Below are 23455 nucleotides of genomic sequence, written 5' to 3'. Positions count from 1 at the left end.
TCCGAAGCCTGATGAGGTAGGTATTTTCCCCTATTCTATAGATGGATAAACTGAGTCTTAGCAAGATTAGGTGATTTAGTTGGGCTTATACAGCTCATAAATGATAAGACAAGCCTTTAAATCTATTTCTGAATGCCTCCAAAGCCCATGTCTCTGCTCTGTACCATGCTGACTTCCTAACTTGTCACTTAGGTGATCTCACTGAATTCCCACATTGCTGTCTCAAGAAACACTTGTTGATTGATTGATGACATGTTCAGTAGCAATGTGGTCCAGTTCAAGGGTTTCCCACAGCTGAATTTGATGAAAAGCCCCTGCTGTGCTCAGAGAGATTTAACCTGTTTCAAACTCTGGCTTTCCCTCAAGATCATCAGTCTCAATCTCATGACCTGTGCAATACATAGCATGAAGTTTTATATACTCATAGAGCTTAAAAGTAGTCTGAAATGACAGAGTTCAAACTCAAGGCCTGGCATCTGAGGCAAGGATTCAATGCCAGAGTGTCTACCAATACTCCACTTCCCAAAGTTCTCTCTGGTAGTCACTGGGCCATGTGTGGGTCAGGCTGTCCCAGACCAGCTGCTCTGACTTCACCTCCTGAGAAGTGGACAGTTGATATATCAATGTAGAACCCTGGTCCCTGGAATGCAGGGACACAATGATGGCATAAGGCCATCTGAACACTCTAGAGTCAACGAACCAGGTTCCAGGTACAGTTCTCCATTAACTCGCAGTGTGCTTTTGGGAAAACTTTCAACATTTCTGTGCCTGTTCACTCAGATATACTATGGGAATAATAGCACTTTTCCTCCCTACCTTCAGGAGGTTAAGAGAAGCAGAGAGATGCTATTTATGGAAAGAATATAACCGCAAACCCCTGCCTGTATACTATATGGTGAATAGTCTCTGTCATTACAGGAGGTGGCATGCTGCCATGGACAAAGTACTGGGAAAAAAATCAGGAGACCTGGGATCCACTCCTGGCTGAGCTGAAAAATCTCTTCATGTTGGGACATCCAAGATGCTCTAGACTCATAGATCCTGTGAGTCAGAAAGATAGATTTCCAAGGTAGCTTCATTCAGAAGTAACATATTCTTATTAGCAGAATGATCCAGAGGAGAAGCATAAAAGCCTGGGATGTGTATGTATGTATATATGTGACTAAGCCATGACCTCTCTGGCTAATTTCAGCTGCAACATCCTGGGATTCTGGGACTCCAGACTTAATATTGGCCATCAGTGACTCATTCAGTCTTGGTGCTTGAAGTATCTCTTTTGCATTGTGTTTTATTATTTTCAATTCTGTTGTTATTTTTAACTATCTTGACTTAAGTGCATTTTAATCCTATAAGCCACCTCAAATCCTTTTTTGATCCATGCCATCTATAAAATACATCAATTAACAAGCAACTTGCTTTGATCTTAGTAAATCATAGAATTTCACAGCTGGAAAAGAACTAAGAAATCAAATTCAGCCTCAAATGTTGAAAATGGTAAGATAGAGGCCCAGAGAGAGAGAGAGAGAGAAGGCACGCCCAAAGTCACACATCCAGTTGGAGGAAGAGCCAGAAAATGACCTGAGAGTTCACAACCCATTGCGTCTATATCATTGTATAAACATAAGCCGGAGTCTCAGTTTCTCCAGCAATAAAATGGAAATAATAATATTGTGGTCTTGCAACACTATAAAAGAAAAAACTTGTATCGTTATTACACAAAGTTTTTAAAACTTTCATAATAACTAATGTTCTCCCTTGTATAAACATTGTGTCAGAAGAAAATTTGTATCAATATTACATATGGTTTTCAAAACTTTAATAACTAAATAATGTTCTTCCTAAAAACTCATGGAAAGATTCTTGGAAACCTAAGAACATAGAGTAAGCTTTACTTGTGTCACTCACCAGAACACTTCGAACTGGGCTGTTCAGACATGCAGTCTGTACACTGCATTAAGCTGGCCAGTGAAGGGGCTAGTGAAAGCCTGTATAGACCAGTGGCAGACTGGCTTTGAAACTACCCCCTTTTAGGTGGAGACCACTGTGGCACAGAGAATCTCAGCCACAGATAACTCAAAAACTTATTCCTGAGGGTTTCTGAAGTGGGCAGAAATTTTGGTGGCTATGCATTAGAGGGTCCTCAGAAAACAAATTACATCTCACTGATACAGTAGTGACAATACTATAGAAGAGACACACACACTACAGCATCCTGATCAAGAAGTTGAGCAGAGAGCAGTCAAAACATTGAGATGTGGATTCTTAACGTGGCCACATACCAACTCCGTGGTCATGATCAGGTCACATGATTTCTGAGTTCAGGCTCCTCATCTCTAAAACTGGAGTAAAAACAGTATGTTCTTCATTGGGTGTTCCTAAAAACTAAGCTAGTTAATTATTAATTAATTGCTTAAAGCAAAAACTAATGCATGCTAAAAACCCAGTAAGTGTTAGCTCTTATTCCATTACAGCAGGCAAAGGGTGCTGGGGTTGGTGGCAGAGTTTATAAATCCTGCAGCGGCCTGACTCTCTAGACATGAATCTCAGACTCTCCTGTCCCAACTTTTGCACACGATTAACAGTTGTAGACTAAAAATGTTCCATTTCCCAACATCAATTTTCACCTGTACGACAGAAATTTTCTGTTCTTCTTGAGTATTCACAGAAGAGGGTCCAGGCAGAGGAAAGCCTCAAAGCCTGTGAGGACTGCACAAGTAACCACCCCTGGACCCTTGCCTTGCCCCTCAGGCCCAGTGGCTTCCCATTGTTGCTGGTCCCTGGGTGACCAGTCCCTCTCAATTCCCTTCACCTTGCCCCTGCTCTGAATATAACTTCTTCATTAAACTCTCTGCTGGGGGGTGGACACCTTGGTGGCTCAGTAGGTTAAGCATCCGCCTTTAGCTCAGTCATGATCTCAGGGTCCTGGTATCGAACCCCAGGGTGGGCTCCCCGCTCAGCAGGGAGTCTGCTTGTCCTTCTCTCTCTTCTACCCCTCTCCCTTCTCTCTCTCTCTCTCTCTCTCTCTCAAATAAATAAATAAAATCTTTAAAAGAAATAAAAAGTAAACTCTCTGTTGAGACTGATCCACGAGCCATCAGCTATTTGGCCAGGCTGAGGTGGAGTCAATATTAGGCTGCATTAGCTGCCTTTAAGAGTCATTAGAGCCACAGAAAATTTTTCTCTAGCATTTGAGTAAAAAACCAGTGGAGAAACTAAGATTCAGTTAACAAGTTTTGCGGGAATATGGTTGTTACAAAAGGCAGATAAAGCCTGAATTGGGCGCTCTCAACAGGAGGAGGATGTCTTCACTGGGCCCAAAACACACTGCAACCGACTTTCTATGAGTAGTTGAGATGCCAAATGCTTCCTCTTTTAACCCATTACCACTTGGCAATTTAGGAGGAGTCAGAGAACATAAATGAACTGGTGGGTTCTTCAGGAAATCTTAAAGGAAACATAAAAGAGACAGTTGCAGCTACTGTGAATGATTATGAAAGCAAATGTGATTGTGATGCATTTTAGGAAGCCGCATTAACTCGACACATTGTGGTATTTCACTGTGTGACAGAGTAACCAAGGGGTGTCAAATCTTGGAACACACCGGGGGCTCCAAGCAGACATCTCTCCTATCACCAAGATCATAAAGACTTCTGGGTCTGTGGCAGAAACGTAGAGGTGATATATTCCTTCTTTCTACTCTTGAGGTCCTCTGGGTTGACCACAGCCTCTTTCTGAAGCTGAATTTCCCTTCTTTGCAGAAACCAGAACAGGCATAAACATTCCCTCCCTCATTCTCAAATACATGGGAAATATGTTCACTTTGCCGACCTCAGAGGACTTCACAGCAAAGAAGGTGAACTCTTCCTTTCTCATTCTCAACAGACTCGGGGATGTTGAGCACATTCTCTTGGGGCATCTCTCAGAGTCTATGATACAGGCTGCTGATAATTTGGTTTTCACCTGATTACAATCACTTGCTGTTTACTCATCCACTGAACAAGTATTTATTGTCTCTATGCTGACTACATGCATGAACACCAAGGATACAGTAATTAAGAAGACATTTAATTGACATTAATAGTTAAATTTTAAGGTGGATGGATAATTTTGGCTGGTGAGAACTGCTCTGAAGAAAAGCAAGCAGGGGAATGGGCCTGAGGGTGACTGAGGGCAGGACAACAGCACTACCTCAGGAAAGGAGCAGATCATGAGAGAGACCACTGAGAAGAAACCTATCACTTGCACCATGTCGTGCCTCCATCTGTGATGAGAATTTCATCAGCACCCTGCTCTGTCAGCCAGCCCCTGCCTCAGGCACACCACCCATGGATCACACCTACTCACGCAGCTCCATAAGCCCATGGATTGCCTCCACATTTCTGTACCTTCATTCAGGGCCACCTGTCTAGACTGCCCTCCCCATGCCCACCCAGGACTCCTGGGCTCAAGACCACTCTCCTTCCACCCTCAGGTCAGACATCTGTTGGTATAAGCTCCTCCTGATGCATCACCTCTGCCTCCATGGCACCTTATTCTCAGCCGTTGCTGAGCCTGGCCCACATACAATCCTGAAAAATCACTTCTGACACATGATCACACTTCTCACATCATATTAGAATGGTTGCTTTGATCACCTGTCTTCTGATGAAGCCACAAGGCCCACTTCCTCTTCCTGCCCTGGGCCCAAAACACACTGCACCAAAAGAAATTCTCCTCCCCAAACCATGTGATGGTCTTCAACTTGATTTTACAAATGGGGAAGCAAAGACTCGGAGAAGTGAACTCACTTACCTAAGTTCACACAGCTAGTAACCAGTTGAAGCTGGAATTTACCAGTGGGTGTGCTGAAGCCAAACCCTACTGATAGAGGAGCAGCATCCAGCTAATTGGGGTAAAAAGAGGGGAGCCGGGCCTGAAATGCCAGAATCACTGGCAGCCCTTGCGCAGGTGTCATGTTGAGCCTCCACAGAGCCCTGCTTGAGCCCCTTTCGCCTCTAGCCAGAAACCGGAGCTTATCTGTGGTATTTAAAGGTCCGAGGTATTGGGCAAAGTTTCATGATGCGGATGGAAAATGTCTGCTTGTCAAATTTCAAAATCTTGCCTTAATTGTCTTACTTTTTAAAAAGGTCTTTCATTCTAAAAATATTCTCCTGTGACCCCTGCAAGAAATTCCCCTTTGTCATTTAAGTGGTCAGAGAAAACCCTGAAGAGCTTAAGGAGCAGCAATGCGGGGTAAGCAGACCACAGACCTATCTCAGATGTCTGAGATTCTCTGAGCCCATGGAGGCAGAGCACTGGCTGAAGCAGCTGACCTTTATTTTAAAAGCCATTCTTTTTCCACTGCAGGGAAGGCAGCTTTCAGGTGAACATGCTCCCTGGAAAATTCAGTTGCCTGCGGGAATTTCAGGGGAGCATCCCAGCAACCCCCATGTCCCATCACCACTTGTCCACATAAGAAGTCAGGACTCTCCTCTTTTTCTGTAACTTTATCACCCCTGGCTCTAATTTTTCTCTGAAATCTGTGGCTGTGGTCACCATTGATCCATCCCGTCTTTTCCATGTGCGTTGTGGTCTCAGCTGTCTCTCTTCCAGAATGATCCATTGGAAGCCAGGCCCATGCCCCATACCTATGCACTTTCTGCAGTGTTTCACACACTGCTTAATAACTGAGTCAACGGATTGGTCCTCCATGCCTACACATACGGAGCTCTGAGTGGTCACCACAGAACACAAGCGGCTCCGATCTTGAGATCGACTGTCCAGATAGAGATCTTTCTGCACGCTAATGTACTATTCTAAGGAGGTACCACATGGACATGGGGAAGTGCTTTCACAAAACTGAGTCAAGAGTGAGGAAGGGCCGAGTTATTGGAACACAAGTCCCCAAAGTAACCGTGGGTTTGTGTGTGTGTGTGTGTCAGCACTGACACAAGCCACAGCCTTCACTCTTGCCTAGGCTTCCATCCAAGGCACACTATAGACCTAGCTTTGGGATGGGTAAGGTTGGACTGGGCCCAAAGAGAACTGAGCCACCTCTTCCGCCACAGATGCCTGGTTAGAAGACAGGGAAAGATGGTGCTTTTCTTAAGTACAACTTTGTTAAATAAGAAATTGTTCTATAATTTGGTATCTCCTTCCTGAAGCTTGGCCTATATTTCAGGCAGTGTCTGTTCAAAAGAGAAGGAACAATTGAACAATGAATGAGTCAACCACACTCTGAGAGGCATTTCCTGATATATATACATAAAAATTCTTTCCAAAACTGAAGTGTAAACTATACACTAGGCCTCTGGCAGTCTCTAGGGGGTCTTAATCATGCCAACAGTGATAGCAAAACCAGAATGAAGAGGTCCCTGGGCTATAGTTAAACTAGAAGGCCAGACTTTCTGCTTCATCCTCCTGAGTCTTCCCCAGTAATGTGGCTAAGAAGATCACAGACAGGTCAGGACAGAAGGGGAAGAGTGGACTACTATCCACTGGCCCCTTCTCATTCTCCCAAGTGGATTAACAAAGGACCATGGACATGAAAGTCAAGAAGCCTAGGCCTCCCAAGAGTATTATAACCCTATCCTTCCCATGGTCTTTGGGGTGTGCACTCAGAGCCATATCTCCAGGGCAAGGATGCATCATCCTGGCTCAGCATGCTTTTTCAGAGATTGCCTACCCAGCGAGGTAGGACTGCCAGCTGAGTCTCACCTGAGTAGTAAGTGGCCCACTGGACCCCATGTGAAACATAACTGTACTAGTGAGACAGATTCATGGGTACTTAATAGCTCATGGCAAAATCTTCCCACAGGGTAACAAGAAACTTTAAGACTTTCTTGTCAGGGCACCTAAAGATGGATGCCCCAAGAGGACAGACTAACTGCATAAGTATGTGCGTAGGTGCCCAGGAGACAAACTGGGCTTGCCTTAATGTGAGGCCACAAAACTTCTAGACAATGCATTATCTCCACTTCCTCATAAAATTCTTTCCTTCTGTGACCTCGGCTAAGTCATATGATAAGCTACTTAAAACACATACATACTCCCACACCCATACTCATATGGACACCAAGGGAGCAAGAGCAGATGCAAATATACATCTAGTACAGGCAAATCCTAATAGCCTCCATTCTGAAAGTGTGTGATTTATTGGTCTGTCAGTGAGACAGATGGGGAAGAGAGGGCAGTGAATTCATAGCAGTGACAGTAGTGATATTATGAGGTCTGATGAGAAAGAATGGGCCCAAAGCCTCAAGGCCACAGCAAGATTTTGCTGCTTCTGAGAAACCATACTCTAGAGTCAGAGGCATCACTTGCAGTTCTCTTCTGCCTTCTGTGTGGAGATTCTAGGCAATGGCACCACCTATTAGTGAGGGATCTTCCAGGTGACAAATGGAATTCTTAGGCCATACTACCAGGGAGGTGGCTTGCACCCTTGGATCAAGCCCAGGCTGGGGGATAGTAGAGGATACCCCTGGATGCAGCCTGGTCTCAGAAGGATTATGGGCATGATTGCTATTTTTTGGAAGATAATAAAAATTTTTGCTCAGTCACAGAAGAATGACTGCAAAGTAATTCATACTGGGAAGGTCTGGGCTAGGGACCTTTACTCTGTCCTTATAGTGTACAGCATATGGTTTAGTTTGGGAAAATGAGGAAAGGCTTTATATATACATAAAGCCATCAGTGAGGCATGGTTGAAAAGAGTCCATCATCAACTGTAACCCTAGAAAATGTAGCCCATGCTAAGTCAATGTGTATTCCATTGCCATGAGCCACTCTCCAGCTTCTTTCTCCAGGGCACCCAGCCCTGGACTGCAGAACTTCACTGACTAGAAACACACACCACAGCAACTTCTCATCTGTCTCCTATTCTTGTCTCCAGTGCCAACCACCTGCATCCTTTTGCAAATCTCTAATATCTAGATCTATTCACTCTATCTCAATTCAGGATAGCCATTAGACTACCACCCTCTTGTCTCCTATCTTCCTGGAAAAATTTAAACTTCAGTGACTACTCCATCAACATGAGAGACCAAATAAATATGTTTCATCTTTAAAATCCAGCTTTATTGTGCATTTCATGGAAGATCTTGGCAAGAAACTGGTTGTGGCTGAGTAATGTCATTTTCTCAACCCAAGACAACTGCAAAAACTGTGAGGTCTTGAAAAAAAAAATGGTGCCTGAGGGCATGTCCACAACCCTGGGTAACATTTGGAAAAGCAAACACTAGAGGCCTGCTTCTTAGGCAGACTTCCATTCTGTCCTCCATATTAAAGGGGCCGAATTCACCCAGGACATGTAGCATGAGAGAATCGAGCACTAACTAGCACCCTATCCTACCAAAGAGTGATACTGGCTCCAACAGTATAAGCCCTGGGGCTCTTTATCTCAGCAAAAGTCCAGGCAGAATTAGGTCCCAGGGCCAGACTTGCTCACCTTTGCTGATGGAAGGTGCCAGTAGACCTGGGCTCCATTTTGGTAGGTATTACTCTGTGATGCTTCCAAGGTTTACTTCACAAAAACTTTGGCAACTCAACTGATAAAGTCACTGTATAAAGTATGTTGAATTATTCCCTTGGGAGAAGTGACTGGAGAAACCAAGTCCTCACACCCTCTCCATCCATGTCTTCTGATGACCATATATGATTCAGCTATGGTAGCCAGCATTATTGCTATGGTGGCAACCATAGGCAAAGAATCTCCTGTTCTTGCATGTGAAAGTGATTGATGTCTAATTGGGAATCAGACCTGCAAAGTTTCATTGGCCCTAGATTCTCACCGAGTTAATCTACCCCAGATCCACAGACAACCCAACTGCAGAATGAAGTAGAACCAGACTTAGTTTATCTTGCCAAAAGAATGGTATGATGAGTTCTGTTGCCAATGGCACAATCTGCAATACCATAGTAAAATAAAAATCAATGCCTCTTGGTCCTAGACATAACCACAATACTTTTATGGATCCACATTCTGAAAACTATGATAGTGAATATCTTATTAGTATTGATTTTGGCAACTTCCAAAGATGTTGTGTATATCTTCCTGCCACCCTCTAAATCTCCCGCCCTTGCCACTTCATCAATGACTCCACATTTATGAAGAAAATCTGCATAAGAAAAATCCCCACTCCTCATAAAACTAAGATCTCTACACATAGGAATGTTTTATTGGAAAAAGTACTTTAAATGAAAGTTCTCAAAAAAATACTTAGGCAAGGATTGTCTCATTGTTTGGGTACCAAATAAAGAATAAATGTGTATCATAGTGTATAATTTTCAAGCTCTGTGCTACATTTACAACAGTGAAAGAGATCCAACTCCAATGCAAGCACCTTGAAGGACCAGGGTTTAATTAACTGCATAGTCCCCAAAACTATGAAGGTTCCTGGAACATGGGAGACTATAAATATTTGTTGAAAGACTAAATGTCAGACTTAACCACATTGGGGGACACATAATAAATCCTATGTGCCAGCTTTTGAGCATAATCAACCCTATGCCCCAGTTTCTCTCCTCCTCTCAAAACATACACCCATATCCACATACTTAAACACATGCATGATCAGCTAAATTAGGCTGTTGCATGCAAAGAAAACAGAATAAAAGATATGGCATTATTATATTTGGACATTACAGTTTAAAAAGGTCAGGAAAAATCTAACACACTCTGATAGACACACATCCTAAGAGATTACATATCTGGGTAGGTAAAAGTATATAGTGCAATGAAGCATCATTTAGTTACAAACTAAAACTTCAAATAAACTTTAAAAACTGGGAATTGGAAACATATTAAATTCTCTGCTTTTGTTTACTTGTTGTTGTTGTTGTTTATCATATTAAAAATAAGACAAAACTGTTTAAACTCTTATAGTTTTTCCATACAGAACAGTCAGATGACTTCAGGAGAAATCCCACTCACCAACAGACACTACACACACTCAAATCCAAAGCCCTAGTTGCTCATATTTATTTCCCAAACTGATTAGTAAACACTGGCTTATTAAAGACTAGACCCAGAGATCATTTTCATATATATGCCTCATTGGTTTTATGAGTTCTTGGTGACCATAAAGGTCTTGAATTCCTTTGCAAACAGCAAAAACAGATTTCCTCTTTGTGGGGTACCAACAGTTTACACCAAAGGCTTTGGTGAGATATTCCTAGTCTGTGCCTATGGGTAACTGAAGGCCACCACTCCACTGACATGAAGGTAATCAGGCATTAATATAAGTAGAAAACATTTTAAAGAGAAAGACACTTGTGGTTTGAACCTGGTCGATCTTGGAAATGACTGTTTGCTAATGAATTGCCTCAATGGCCAAAGATGCCAGTCAATATCCACTAAAGATACAGCAAATGTATTTTAAAGGATAGAAATACAATATATTTCTACATGCAGATTTTCTGAATTACATTAAAAAGGATAATATTAAGAATGAAGCCCAACAATTCTATAGGATGTTAGAGTTTGTGAAGCTTCTTTCCTTTCATAAGGTCTTTTGAAATCTACCTCTAACTGGCAAGGCACACAAGGCAGGTTCCAATGTGAAATGCCTGCCCCTCAGATGGAAGGGTAACAGGAGTTAAAATGGTATCCTTCTGAAATAACACATTATAAAATGAGATGATAGCCACCAGTGCAGGATTTGCAAAAGAAATGTTTCAAAAATCATATCTGCAATCCTGAGTCCAATAGCCACTCTGAAAAACTCTAAGGTTGAAGAGACCTTGAAGAAAGGATGTCTTTGGTAAGAATGCTAAGCATTACCACCACCCCTACATACACCCCATGAAGGAAGGAAAGGGGATATATCCCTTTTACCTGTCGGGGGCTTTAGAATTACAGGTTGGAGAGCTCGATCTGATGTCTAAAGGCAAGAGACAGAGGGTGGTTCCAAGCCTGGAAAAACCCACAAAAGAGGCAGTGAAGGTCCAGTGACCCTGAAATTAGAAGCAGGGGAGATGGCTGTGTAGGAAATGTCTATGTTTCAGGTTTCCCTTAGGTTCCATATGGACCCTGTAGAAAGATACCAGAATATATCATGGTATGAAGAGCTCTGCCCAGGAAGTCCTTGTGGGAACTGTATAGCAAGATAACCCCAAGAAAGGCTGAACATTGATATCTGGAGTCATAAGTGACTGATATGAAGGGGCAGCAACCAATGTTAAGGGAACAGTGGTTGATACTCACTCTAAGTCACAAGCTTCCACTAAATCCAGAAGGCAACAATATTGGATCGTGATAGCCCGTCAAGCAGTACCTTTCTCACTCCTAACTCTCCCACAAACCCCTAGATGATCTAGAACAGGCTAAGTGCAGGTATTGGGGAAGGACAAATAGCGTAGAAGGGAAAAAGAAGGGGAGGTGGGGGGGTGGAATGGGGTGACTGGGTGAGGGGAATTGAGGGGGGCACTTGAAATGAGCCTAGATGAGCACTGGGTATTATACTATATGTTGGCAAATTGAATTCCAATAAAAAAATATATATATAAAAAAGAAGGGAAGCAGACAAGACTACCATAGCCACCACTTCACCCCACCCCCGCCCACCTTCAACTGCAGGCCTCTCTGCCTGAGGTACTATTGAGGTGAGGCAGACGAGAAGCTGCAGTATAAAATGAAATTCAAAGCATCAGAAGTTCGAAAGATCTAGGGGCTCCCCATAAAAGTGCAACTGCCTAGCAACTGGTGATTATATTTCATGGCATACCTCTAAGATACCTGAATCTGGGACTCTTGGGCTGAGACTGGGTTACCCTACAAGTCCATTTATGGAAATCAAATCCAGGATGAAAGGAAAGGCCGTCAACAGAAAACTGTCCCAGCTTTGCTCTTCATCCCACTCCCCTTGAATGTCATCGTTTCATAATACCTGAGGCTGTTTCATTTGAACTCATCCATCATTGGCTAGGTGCCTTCTTTGTAACAGACACTGTTTTTGTTTTTTAAAGCATCTAAGAGCACCTGGGTGGCTCAGTCAGGTTAAGTCATGATCTTGAGGTCCTGGGGTCAAGCCCTTCATTGGGCTCCCTGCTCAGTGGAGAGCCTTCTTCTCTCTCTTCTCTCTCTCCACTTGTGTGTTCGCTCTCTCTCTCTCTCTCTCTCTCTCAAATAAATAAAGTATCTAAAGGGAGTCAGATCTCCTAGCTCCAGCTTCAGCCCTGGCACTACCTTGCTATATTAATTTGTGGGCAAATCCCTCTCTGCATGCCTCTCTCTTTCAGCTTCCTGTACATAAAATCAGAGCACTGAATGAGATGACCTCTAAGAATGCCATTGTTCTAATGCAGCGTAGCACAAATGGAATCTGGAAAGACATAAATGTTGCTAAAATATGTAGAATTAAGTAGCCCTAGAATCTTATAGCATTTTGTCACCTTTGCCAAATGTGTTCACATTCATTATCTCATTGGTTTATATCTCCACTTCTGATGATAAGGCATTGGTATCATTGGCTTACTGAATAAAGAAAGAATCAGACTCAGAGAAGGTAAATGAATTATCGGGGGTCACACAAATAGCAATACAGTGTGGACCAGAAGTTAGGCATCTTGACTCCCAGCCTGGTCCCCTTTCCTTGCCCCACAAACTCTGGTGTTCGCAGCTAATTACAACACAGGCAGCTCCTGAGAACCCATCAGGGTCCCTTCTCACTAATGTCAGGTAACAACATTATACCGGTCTTTCTCAAAGTCCCAGTGGCTGGTCTGAGCGGGCTCGTCCCAGAGGGTCTTGTGAACCTCAAGTAACCTTTCCAAGCTTCTTTCAGTAACTCTGACCATTTGGAGAGAAAACAAATCCATACACAGGGAATTTGAAGTGTTATTTTAACTTTGTATACCACACATTAAAAGTTACCCTTTAACTTGAATTTTTGAATGTAAGTTGGGGGAAAGAAAAGTTTTTGGCACATATTCTTCAGGTGAATGCGCCAAGGGCTGAAGTTTAATGCCAGGACCCCCAACCAAACTCCAGAGTCACCCTTTCCCTAACCTCTCCTCCTATCCACACACACTTGGGCTTCTCCCCTTCACTGTATCTTGCCAGCCACCTGGAAGTTTTCCAGACCTTCTCCACACAGGGATGAACTTAAAGCAAGGACTTTGCCCCAAACACTCAGAATTTTCCTCCAACTTATTCTTTATCTTGTTTAGTGAAAGAATTGTTACTGCATTGTTAAAGGAAAAATAAAAATCAGTAATATACCATCATTACAAGAGCACAGAATAGTCTCATGACCCAAAGTAGACACACACATACACACACAAATGGTAATGAACATCAATTGCTCCATAGTTCAATGTTAATTTGTATTCAATATCTGCTAAAGAAGAAGAGTAAATTTTAAAGATTTCTATTCAAAATGACTAAAATAGGGATGCCTGGGTGGCTCAGCGGTTGAGCATCTGCCTTCAGCCCAGAGTGTGATCCTGGAATCCCAGGATCGAGTCCCAAGTCAGGTTCCCTGCATGGAGCCTACTTCTCCCTCTGCCTGTGTCTCTGCCTCTCTCTCTGTGTCTCTCATGCATAAACTCAAAAAATGACTAAAATATAAAAGTTTCTTTGAGAAATAATCAATGTATGGGGAAAAGTCACTTACAGGAAGGAGTTCACTCCTTGAAAGTGTGTACATCCTTATATTTTTTTCCTTATATACAGAGTCAACTCTGACTTCTGTTCATTAAACTTTTACATGGATGGTTCTACTATTCCATCAAACATAAAATAACTGGCTATAACCACACAAAGAGAGAGGAGAATTATACAGAAGCGTTAATAAGATCACATTTCCTAAACTATTATTAAGAAAAACTCATTTGAGGATTCTAAAACATGCTATCCCAACCAGGTCCATGAGCTCCCTGCTCTGAATTCCCCTGCCTAGCCCTGGAACCCTGACTTCCGAGGAGGATGGGGGTGGGGAGTCAGCTAAGAAAAAGAAAGACCTAGAAACAAATGCAGGTCTTCTGAGAGCTTTGACTACCACCCCAAGTAACCTTTGGATGGTCTGAAATGGTACTGATAATATTAGATAATTCTATCACTACTCAGTTCCCAAAATTTGCCACCGCAACAAGAGGGAGTGTTACTGGCAAGTGAGTAGTATCCTGCAGGGCTGAGGGTGTACTCTGCTCAATGTCAAACTTTTCAGCTGAGTGGACAATCTAGTTTAACAGTGGGATGCTGGGAGCAGGGACACTGGACGCCAAAGCTCTCCTGGTCCTGTTGGTAACTTCATTTCCCAAACGTTCATAATTAAACAGCTTTTATTGAAGTAATCAGCATGAGCTCCTTAGCTTTGTTTTTGCAACCGGTATCGTGTTTATGGAGCCAAATATTGGAGACTTTGATACTGAATACCTCCTCGGATGTGTTAACGTTGGCAGGGTCTCTAGATTCTGAAGATGCCGGGCTGCCTCAGCACAGCCTTCCCTCTACCCTCTAGCTCATCAACCCCCCCACCAAACCACAGAGCTGCAGCTCCCCTGTAAGACTCCCTTTCAATATTTCTCCTGAAAGTCCCAGGGAATGGTGTGCAATTGAAACAGGGTGAAACATGATCTCAAAGTGTCTGTCGGACCAGAAGTTTTCAAAGAAAACATTTCTTAAATCTTATGTTCACTGCTGTTTCAGCAGGCCAATTAGATTGGATGGGACTTGGGGGGAGCTGTCGCCAGTCACTGCAGCAGGAATAGCAAACAAGACTTAAAGCAAATAAACGAGCCCAAAACTGGCATCCCAGGGGCCCCTGGCCAATGACCCCCTTCATTCCCCAGTTGGATGGCCAGCCCACCCTCTGGGACCAAGAGCCAAACTACAGGTTAATCAGATGAGACATTAGTTAGCAGCCTCGATTACTAGAAAGTAATTAATCAGGGAAAGTCTCCAAACAGGAGGAGGATAAATAAACAGGCAGGCACATGCGGTCCCATTTTGACTCTAGATAAGGCTGCCATCCAGGTGTCCCGCTGGGGTAGAGCCCATCTGTCTTGTTCAGTTCCTCTTTGGAAATGTGGTGACATTTCTCACATCTGCCTAGAAAATGCAAAGCCAAGAGGGCTCTGAATGGGAAGATGATGAAGGACTTTGGAAAAACTATTTGAGGAAAGGCTCCCAAGGGAGTCTTATGGTAAGCCCTGCCCTGAACACCCTTTTGTATTATATGTAAACTGCCTTGTTTCAACATTTCAAAAAAAAACAAAAAACAAAAAACAAACAAACAAACAAAAAAAACCGACTCTAGTTGGGCCTCCAAACTCCTATCCATTTGGAGAAAACCAAGGTCCCAGGTGGTATTTGGCTGGTCTGTGCCTAAGGCCAAATAGTTTGGTTTATTAGCCCCTCAAGACTCTATCCAACCTCAGACACTCTCAGTATAAGCTACAAAGAATTCAGACCATCTGATATAACTGGTTCCTTCTTCAACCTTGACTTGGGGGTGAAGAAAATTGGAAAGATGGGAAGAAAATGCAGTTAATGCAAGTGGAAAGTATCACCCATTGGTCCAGCTTGACCTGACCTAGCACATCAAATAGTCATTCTTCTGTGCTGTGTCTTTTTCCTTCTGGAGGAACAAAAAATGTCAGCAACTAGAAAATGCACATAATGTAAACACGGCTGTGTTAGCTCAGCGTCAGAGAAAACACACCCAAACGTAAGTCAGCACAAGACAGCCTCTATCCTCTGCTCAGACGACAAGCACAATGATTTTAACCTAATGACCCCCTCTTAAACAGCTCTACAGCAAATCACAATTAAATAAATACCACTTAATAGCAGAGATTTGTTTTATGGCCAGATTATTTGTGGGGAGAGAAAGAGAAGGTTGGATGAGTCATTTCATTTTTAATTATAAAATTAAGGTACTTTCCAAGTATTAGTATGAATTCAACACCAAGCTAAATTTATAAAATGCTATAAAAACAAGTTATGGATATTCTGGAACAAAACAGAGAAGCTGGGGATGAGAGGAATGGAAGGATATAAAAAACCGAGGTGGCTTGGTCTTGTCTTCATCTAAAATGGAGTGGAGTGGCCTTCCTCCAGCCCAATGATTAGGAGTGACCAAAGCTGGATAAAATCATGACATAAGCACCGGTGAGTGAGTGAAAAATGCAGCCACATAGGTTTCTGTAGAAAACTGCAGGATTAGATGTCAGGAGCACCAAATTCAAGGTCTAGCTCTGCCTCTGTCTGGGGCACCAGGAAGGAATTAGCTGGGGTGGAGGAAGGAGAGCTGTCAGAGTTTATGACTGGCTCTAAGAGATCACGAAGGCACTTGTGGACCTAGGGACCTGACCAGGTCCGATTGAACCGACAGGCTGAACCGACACCTGCCTTCCATCAAGAACTTATCTCCTTCACTCCCTCCTTCCTCCCTTCCCTGGAAAGTCTCACCCTCCTTATTCTTTTCCATCTGGTTATTTAACTCTGATATTTTGGATGTATTTGATTTGTTCATATAGGTGCCAACATGCAGGCGACCTGATAAAGGCTTTGTGACCTCCAAGGGAATCCAGTGACCCTTTTATCTTGCCCCCATGGACCTTTACAACTCCCAAAGCTTGATGATTGTATCCGTGGGCATACCAGGGCTCAATCAAAAGCCAAGTTCCACAAAACATTTTCTTCTTTGAACCTCAAATGATCCCTAAAAATCAAGGGTTTCCAGAAATATCTACAAGTTCATCCCCGGTGTGTGCCACTACTAAGATCAGAAAAGGTACTTGAGTATATAGAGAAAGGGGAGCCCTCTTGCACTGCTGGTGGGAATACAAACTAGTAAGCCACTCTGGAGAACAGTATGGATCTTCCTCAAAATGCTAAAAATTGAATTGCCCTGCAATCCAACAATAGCACTACTAGGTATTTACCCAATGGATACAAAAATACAGATTTGAAGAGACACATGAACCCCGATGTTTATTATCAACAATAGCCAAACTATGGAAAGAGTCCAAATCTCCATCAACTGACGAGTGGATAAAAAAGATGTGGTGTATAAACACAATGCAATATTACCCAGCCATTAAAAAGAATGAAATCTTGCCATTTGCAATGACGTGGATGAATCTAGAGTGTATCATGCTAAGTGAAATAAGTCTTTCAGAGAAAGACAAATACCATATGATTTCATTCGTATATGGAATTTAAGAAATAACAGATGAAAAAAAGAAAAAAGATGAATATATGGGAGGGGGAAAACAGAGAGAGGGCACTATTGGACACATAACCATAAGAGACTCTTAAAGGTAGATAACTGAAGGTTGATGGAGCAGGTGGGTGGGGGATTAGGGCAACTGGGTGATGGGTATTAAGGAGGCCACTTGTTGTGTTGAATACTGGATGTTGTATGTAAGTGATAAATTACTGAATTCTTTAGAAACCAATATATAAGTGATAAATTACTGAATTCTCTAGAAACCATAACTAATTAGCATTCAAACAAAAATTTGAAGAATAAAATAAATATATGTGCTGCTGAAGCCGGCACTGAAGAAAAACATAAATAAGAGCAGAATACCAAGCTAAAAAGGAGGGGGTGGGGCACTCATGCTGCTGGTAAGCCCATGGCCATTCACTGGGCACAGCAAAGTCCATGAGATGGTAAACACCACTTGGGAGCACTGCATCCCCCAAAATCAACTTCTCAAAATTCACTGCTTAGTCATTCATTGATCATATCATGAGAAATCCTTGTCAAAGTCTTTGTGAGAGCTGTGCCACAAATTTTTGCATTACAGTACCTAGAAAGAGACATGAACATAGCAGTTGTCATTTATTTCACATTTACCAAGTAACTGCCAGTAGCCAGACAGACACTCTGCTGTTGCAGAAGATGCACAAAAATAAAACTTAGCTCCTCCTACAAAGAAGCCAATAAACGAGACAAATACTTAAGTGGATAATTATAATCCTGAATGGCACATGTTAGGCCAAATGTAGCTGAACCCATGTCATATGTTGCCGAAGGGTATATAGCTCTTTCCCTTAATCCTACAGATCTCCAAGTCTTGTTGGTCTCTAGAAAATCACTCACTAAAGCAAAACCTTAACAAACAGCTCTTCCTGATGGCTGCATTAACACAAGTTCAAAGTCCAGGCTGGAGATGATAGTCCTAAATCACTCTAATGGATCCCACTTGCAGAGGGACCCTGACAGATAAGCATATACACAGGAGAGAAAGAACAAAAGGGTGAGTATCCTCGGGGCCATGACTAAGAGGACATAATAGGAAGAGAGCCCAGGAGGTTCTGCAAGACTCAGAAGCCTCAGAAGACCCTTGAGTAATCTGCGAGGGCCTCAGGGATGAGAATGTATACTTTTTGTGCAGACAGCCCCACATGCACAGGCTGTGGTCTCTGTGAGTGGAGCCCCTGGAGTTGTGCAGGACACAGCTGTGAAATCACATCAGTCATCCTGCACTCATATCTCCATCCATTGTGCCCAGAAGAGCAACTTCTTGATAAATGTTTGATGAATATGACACACTGCTATCTACAAATAGGTGAAAAACTGCCATGTGAAAGATGAAGCTTGATCTGTATTGTTTTAGTCGCTGCCCGAGGTGGCAGAGAAGGGCCAGTGGAGACAAGAGCAAGAGAGAGGCAAAAATGTTTCTTAAGCTTTAAAGAACTTCTTATGAAGCAGACTAGTCTAACCATGAAAAGGATGATGGCCAGAGGGGGAGGGTAGGTAGGCTGTGAGCTCCCTTTCATGGACACTCAACAAGTAGAGAGTAGATGAGTGGCCATCAGGATTTGGGGAGAATATTACATTCTTAAAAGAGGAAGCAGAGGTTGGGCTAAAGCCCAGGCTGCCTTTGGGTCCTGATAAAGAAAAAACCATTGTGAGCAGACCACTGGAAACTCCCAAAGCTGGGTAGGAGGTAGCACAAATGGGCTTGAGAGAGTTAAATTTCTATTTGCTTCCAGAACATTTTAAAAATTATTTCTTGTCTAATCAAAACATTTCCAAACAACCGAGGTCAGATAATGCCACGCTTACCACATGGGTTTGCTCAGCATGCAGAAGGGCCTACAATGCTGTCTGACTGCATTCTGCACATAGAGGAAGAACTACCCCATCCGTGCCTCCTAATCTGATGAATCCTTGTCATAAATTCTGCCCAGGCAGTCGGCAGGGCGGCTGCTGGCACTGGGCTAAGGGGAGGGGCTGCTTTACGAGGGCCCAAGGAGACAACGGGCCGCCAAGCCCTCTGTGAGAAGCTAGTAAATCAGCAGCCAGGGGAAGCTCTGTGAAGAAGAGGCAGCCCCACATCTGGAGTGCCAGGGTCCCAGAGCCCAGGTGACATGGGCAGGAGCAGGGAAGGGTTTTGGTCCACTTGTAGTGGTGGGACCCTGGGGACTGTGGTGCTGAGGGCACAGTAAAGCAGGATTCCACAACCCCTGAGCCTCCAGCATGCTCTGATCCCTGTCAATAAGCTCCAAGTTGGAGGCCAGGAATCCAGGGCCAGCAACAGAAAGCATCTCCACCAATCAGTAGCTCACATTCCAGAAGGGAGACACAATCAGGGAGGAAAGAGATTCTATGCGACTGCTTGAGTTGCCCTAACAAAATACCCTAGACTGGGTGGCTTAAACAACAGGTATGAAGGCAGGAAGTCTCAGATCAGAATCACTCAGGATCAGTTCCAGATAAGGCTCTTGTTGAGAACTGAACTAAGCTACTCATGGGGTTGCCACCTCGGCATCCGTTCTGTGAGGCCAAGTGGCCTGCAGGGACCTACACTGACTCTAGTCCCTGAAGCAAGATGCAGCAGCAGAGTCCCAAGCAAATGTGAGTTCCTGATTGGCTGTCCCCAACAGCCCTTGTGAGCAACAGCCCCCCTGCCTCCCAGTGTCTGTTTGCCTTACGTGCCCCTAAAGAAGAGCCCATACCCTGTTCTGCTTTGAACTGACCAACACACCGCTCGCCTGGAAACCACACATGTTCCACCCACAGACCCTAACAAAGACCAGAGTCCCAGCCCCGCCCTCCCATCTGCACTCTACCTTAACCACCCTATGTGGCCCCTCAAGCCAGGTTCTTCCTTCAGGACCTGGGAGTAATACACTCTTTTTCAATTTCTCCTGTGATCCATTATTGAACTGAGGGTCACCATCCAGCACCTTATACTCCGTTTGACAAATGTTAATTTACCGCAGTCCTAACAGCTCACTTCCTGGCTTATAGACCTCTGCCTACATACTGTGACCTCACAAGGTAGAGAGAGAGGGAGTGAGCTCTCTAGTCTCTTCTGATAAGGACACTAATCCATTGAATCAAGATCCCAACCTTATGATTTCATTTAACTTTATCTCCATAAAGGCCCTACCTCCAAATACAGTCACCCTGAGGGTTGGGGCTTCACCATATGAACTTGGGAGGGACACAAGCATTCAGTCCATAACAGAACTCTAGAAACAAAAACTGAGAGAAGAGGTGAGAAATGCTATTAGAGAATTGAGCAGAACTCTGTGGAGTGACCATCTGACAGAGGGACTTGGGGGTGAGGGACAAATCAAGGAAAGTGCCAAAGAAGAGACATCTGATCTGGGCCATGCAGAATAAGAGCCCATCCAATGAAAAAATCAAGGAGAGACACCACAGAAGAGAGTGCTAAGGGATCCCTAAGAGAGGCGCAGCTGTTTAGCGCCTGCCTTTGGCCCAGGGCGCAATCCTAGAGACCCGGGATCGAATCCCACGTCGGGCTCCCGGTGCATGGAGCCTGCTTCTCCCTCTGCCTATGTCTCTGCCTCTCTCTATTTGTGACTATCATAAATAAATTTTAAAAATTAAAAAAAAAAAGAGAGAGTGCTAAGATATACAAATATTGGAGTCAGGCTGTCTAGGTTGCAATCCTGCCTCTGATCCTCTAGTTCTGTGACCCTGGACAAACATTTTAACCTCTCTGAACTTCAGTTTACTCATCTGTAAAATGGAAATAAAAGAGTCTGTTTGACATGTTGTTGTCCCTGTAAAGGGACCTAACCAATAATGCTAATGAATAAAGGATGGCATTCCAGGCAGAACATGGAGGAGAGCCTGTCAATCACACAGAGCCTTGAAAATAGGTATCCTGTTGAGGTACAGGTGTGCAGTTCAATGTGACAGCTTCAGAAACATCAAGGAAGGAACAAGGACATGGGATCAGTCCAGATTAGAGGTTATTTAATGCTGTATTTAAGAGTTTGAACTTTCTCTGAGAGCTCAAGGAAGCCATTGGGAGACATGAAGCAAAAGAGTGATATGAAGAGGCCTAGTTTTGAGGACAACCACTCAGATGTCCATGTGAAGCAAGGGCTGATTGGGAGGAAGAGCAAAGCCAAGGAACAAGGCTAGGGTACCCAAGACGGCAGCCCAGAAAATGTCCTGATAACCATTCTGCCTAGCAGTTAAGTCCCTTTCCCTTAAAAAAAAAAAAAAAAAAAAAAATCTTCTGAACTCCACAACATGCAAGACTCAGTGCCAAGGGCTCACATTTAGACTCTTGTTCCAACCTCAGTCTACTCAGTATTTAGGATCCTCCACAGTCTTTTCCAACCCACCTTCCAGTTGCTCCCCAATACTCCTCAGCAGGCATGCTGGGCTCCAGCCAAATGGACTGAAGGGCCTTTCCTGGTAGAATGAGCTTAAACTATGTCTTCTCTTCATGTCCTTGCTCTTGTAGGAACCTTCATACCTGGCTTTGAAACACTCCTTTCCCACATACTAGCACTGTGAGACCTAAGGCAGATCACTTAACCTTTCTGAGCATCCATTCTTTCATATGTGTAATTTAAACAGGGGGAGTACTTAAATCAGTGGCATATTCTAAAAAAGTAATCAACCCATTTAGCACAAAATCTGGCATATTTGCTGCCACTTGCCTACAAGACTCCCAGAGCCCTCTCCAGGATCTTTTTCCAGGAGGCAGCTCCTGACCCACTGGCCTTCGGGGCCCACCACTGACCTCTACAGCCTGTCCCTTCACTCTGCTCTCAGAAGCTAACATACATTACAATCTCCAGGCACTTTGTTTTCTCCACCACAAAACTACTTCCTGGTGGAGAGGTCTCACAGGGACCGTATATTTCTCATCTGTGTGATCTCTCAGCCCTGAGCATAAGAGATTGTGTATAGATCTGAACTGGGCAAATATCTATACAATGTTAGGCTATAGGCTATAAGGGATTAACAGAACAACACCAAGAGCCCCTCCACCCAACATGCCATGTCCACACTCCCTTCTATGTATGCTTTTTTCTTTCCTGCCAACAGTCTCTGAAGTTTAGACCAGAAGAGGCCATGGAACAAATGGAAGCCTGCTAATGAAATGGCCAGTCACATATGACATGACCCAACCAAAGCCATGAACTAAGACAATCAGATTCTCTGTTAAGAACATTGGTGGAAATGAGAAAGTCAGGCAAAGACAAGAAAAAGTGAAATTGAAAGGAGTTTGAAAGCCCTGATGTCAAGACAGAGACATTGAGGAGAATTTACAGTTGAAGCCACAGGAGCTTCCACCAAGTAAAAGTTATAAGAAACCAGAAATTATCAGTAATAATAGAAATCACATGTTTTGAAGATCTCCTGGGTGCCACCCACTAAGCTAAGCAATATACGGATCATCCTATTCATTTCTTTTACAAAAACCCAATAAGTGGTTACTAATACTAATCCCATTAGAAGAATTGTGTCACAGAATGGTTAAATATCATAAGCTCCCCATTACCTTTATTACCTCCTCAATTCCTAATAAACTTTCATACCATCCCCTATGCCCACTACCCAGTGCTTAAAGTAACCTGAATAAATCTCTTCTCCTTGTAAGGAACAGAACCAGAAAGTACTATGGAAACAAAGTCTCTGCACAAGAAATGAAAAAATGTGCAAAAAGCAAAGAACACAAAGAAGTGCCCCAACAAACTTGGTCCAGAACAGCCCTACTGTCCAGAGTGGTTTCCCAGTCCCCAGCATGGAGGACTCATTCTCCTGGGCCCCAGTGGTCTGGGCCATGCATACCACATGCTGTCTAGTACCTTTAATGATCTTGTACTATCATGCCTTTTCTTCCAAGCCAGCTTGTGAGCTCCTTGAAAACAGAGGAATCATGCTTTCTCATGTTGTTTGTCCTTTGGCAAGTGAGGATGCCCTGAACATTTTCAGAAATCATCCCCCCGGCTCTGTTCAAAGTGCCAGTGATCCCACCCGTGTATATAGAATCCTTCAGGGCTCTCCAAAGGCATCAGAGCCCTTAGGTGTAATGTGAGAATCACCAGCAGAATAAATAAATCCCTGCCCTGGTGGCAAATACTTCCTTTTACTTCTTCCCCTATAAAAGCAAACTTCTCCGACCCAATCTCACAAGTGCTCTCTAATGGGTTCTTAGTTTTGTTTATGCCACTTAGTTCAAGCCAGAAGCAAACAAGAGAAAATGCACAAGGAACCACCTAGCACAGCTCATGGCATAGAGT

The 23455-nt window shown here is 43.5% G+C and overlaps 1 protein-coding gene and 2 long non-coding RNA genes across 29 annotated transcripts in view; 2 read left to right on the top strand and 1 right to left on the bottom strand.

The window, feature by feature from the left end:
• Window positions 1-23455, bottom strand: part of LOC144281191 (uncharacterized) — a 388757-nt gene that overhangs the window by 321890 nt on the left and 43412 nt on the right. The gene's annotated exons all lie outside the window — the stretch shown is intronic.
• On the top strand, window positions 632-1666 carry LOC144281189 (uncharacterized). The gene is made up of 2 exons (XR_013349668.1): window positions 632-710; window positions 919-1666. It is a non-coding gene; the product is annotated as an uncharacterized LOC144281189 (long non-coding RNA).
• LOC144281190 (uncharacterized) lies at window positions 3518-3992 on the top strand. Its single transcript, XR_013349669.1, has 2 exons — window positions 3518-3675; window positions 3759-3992. It is a non-coding gene; the product is annotated as an uncharacterized LOC144281190 (long non-coding RNA).

The sequence above is a fragment of the Canis aureus genome, chromosome 12, assembly GCF_053574225.1.
Source record: "Canis aureus isolate CA01 chromosome 12, VMU_Caureus_v.1.0, whole genome shotgun sequence".
NCBI lineage: Eukaryota > Metazoa > Chordata > Mammalia > Carnivora > Canidae > Canis > Canis aureus.
This window is presented reverse-complemented; position numbering and strand designations above follow the sequence as displayed.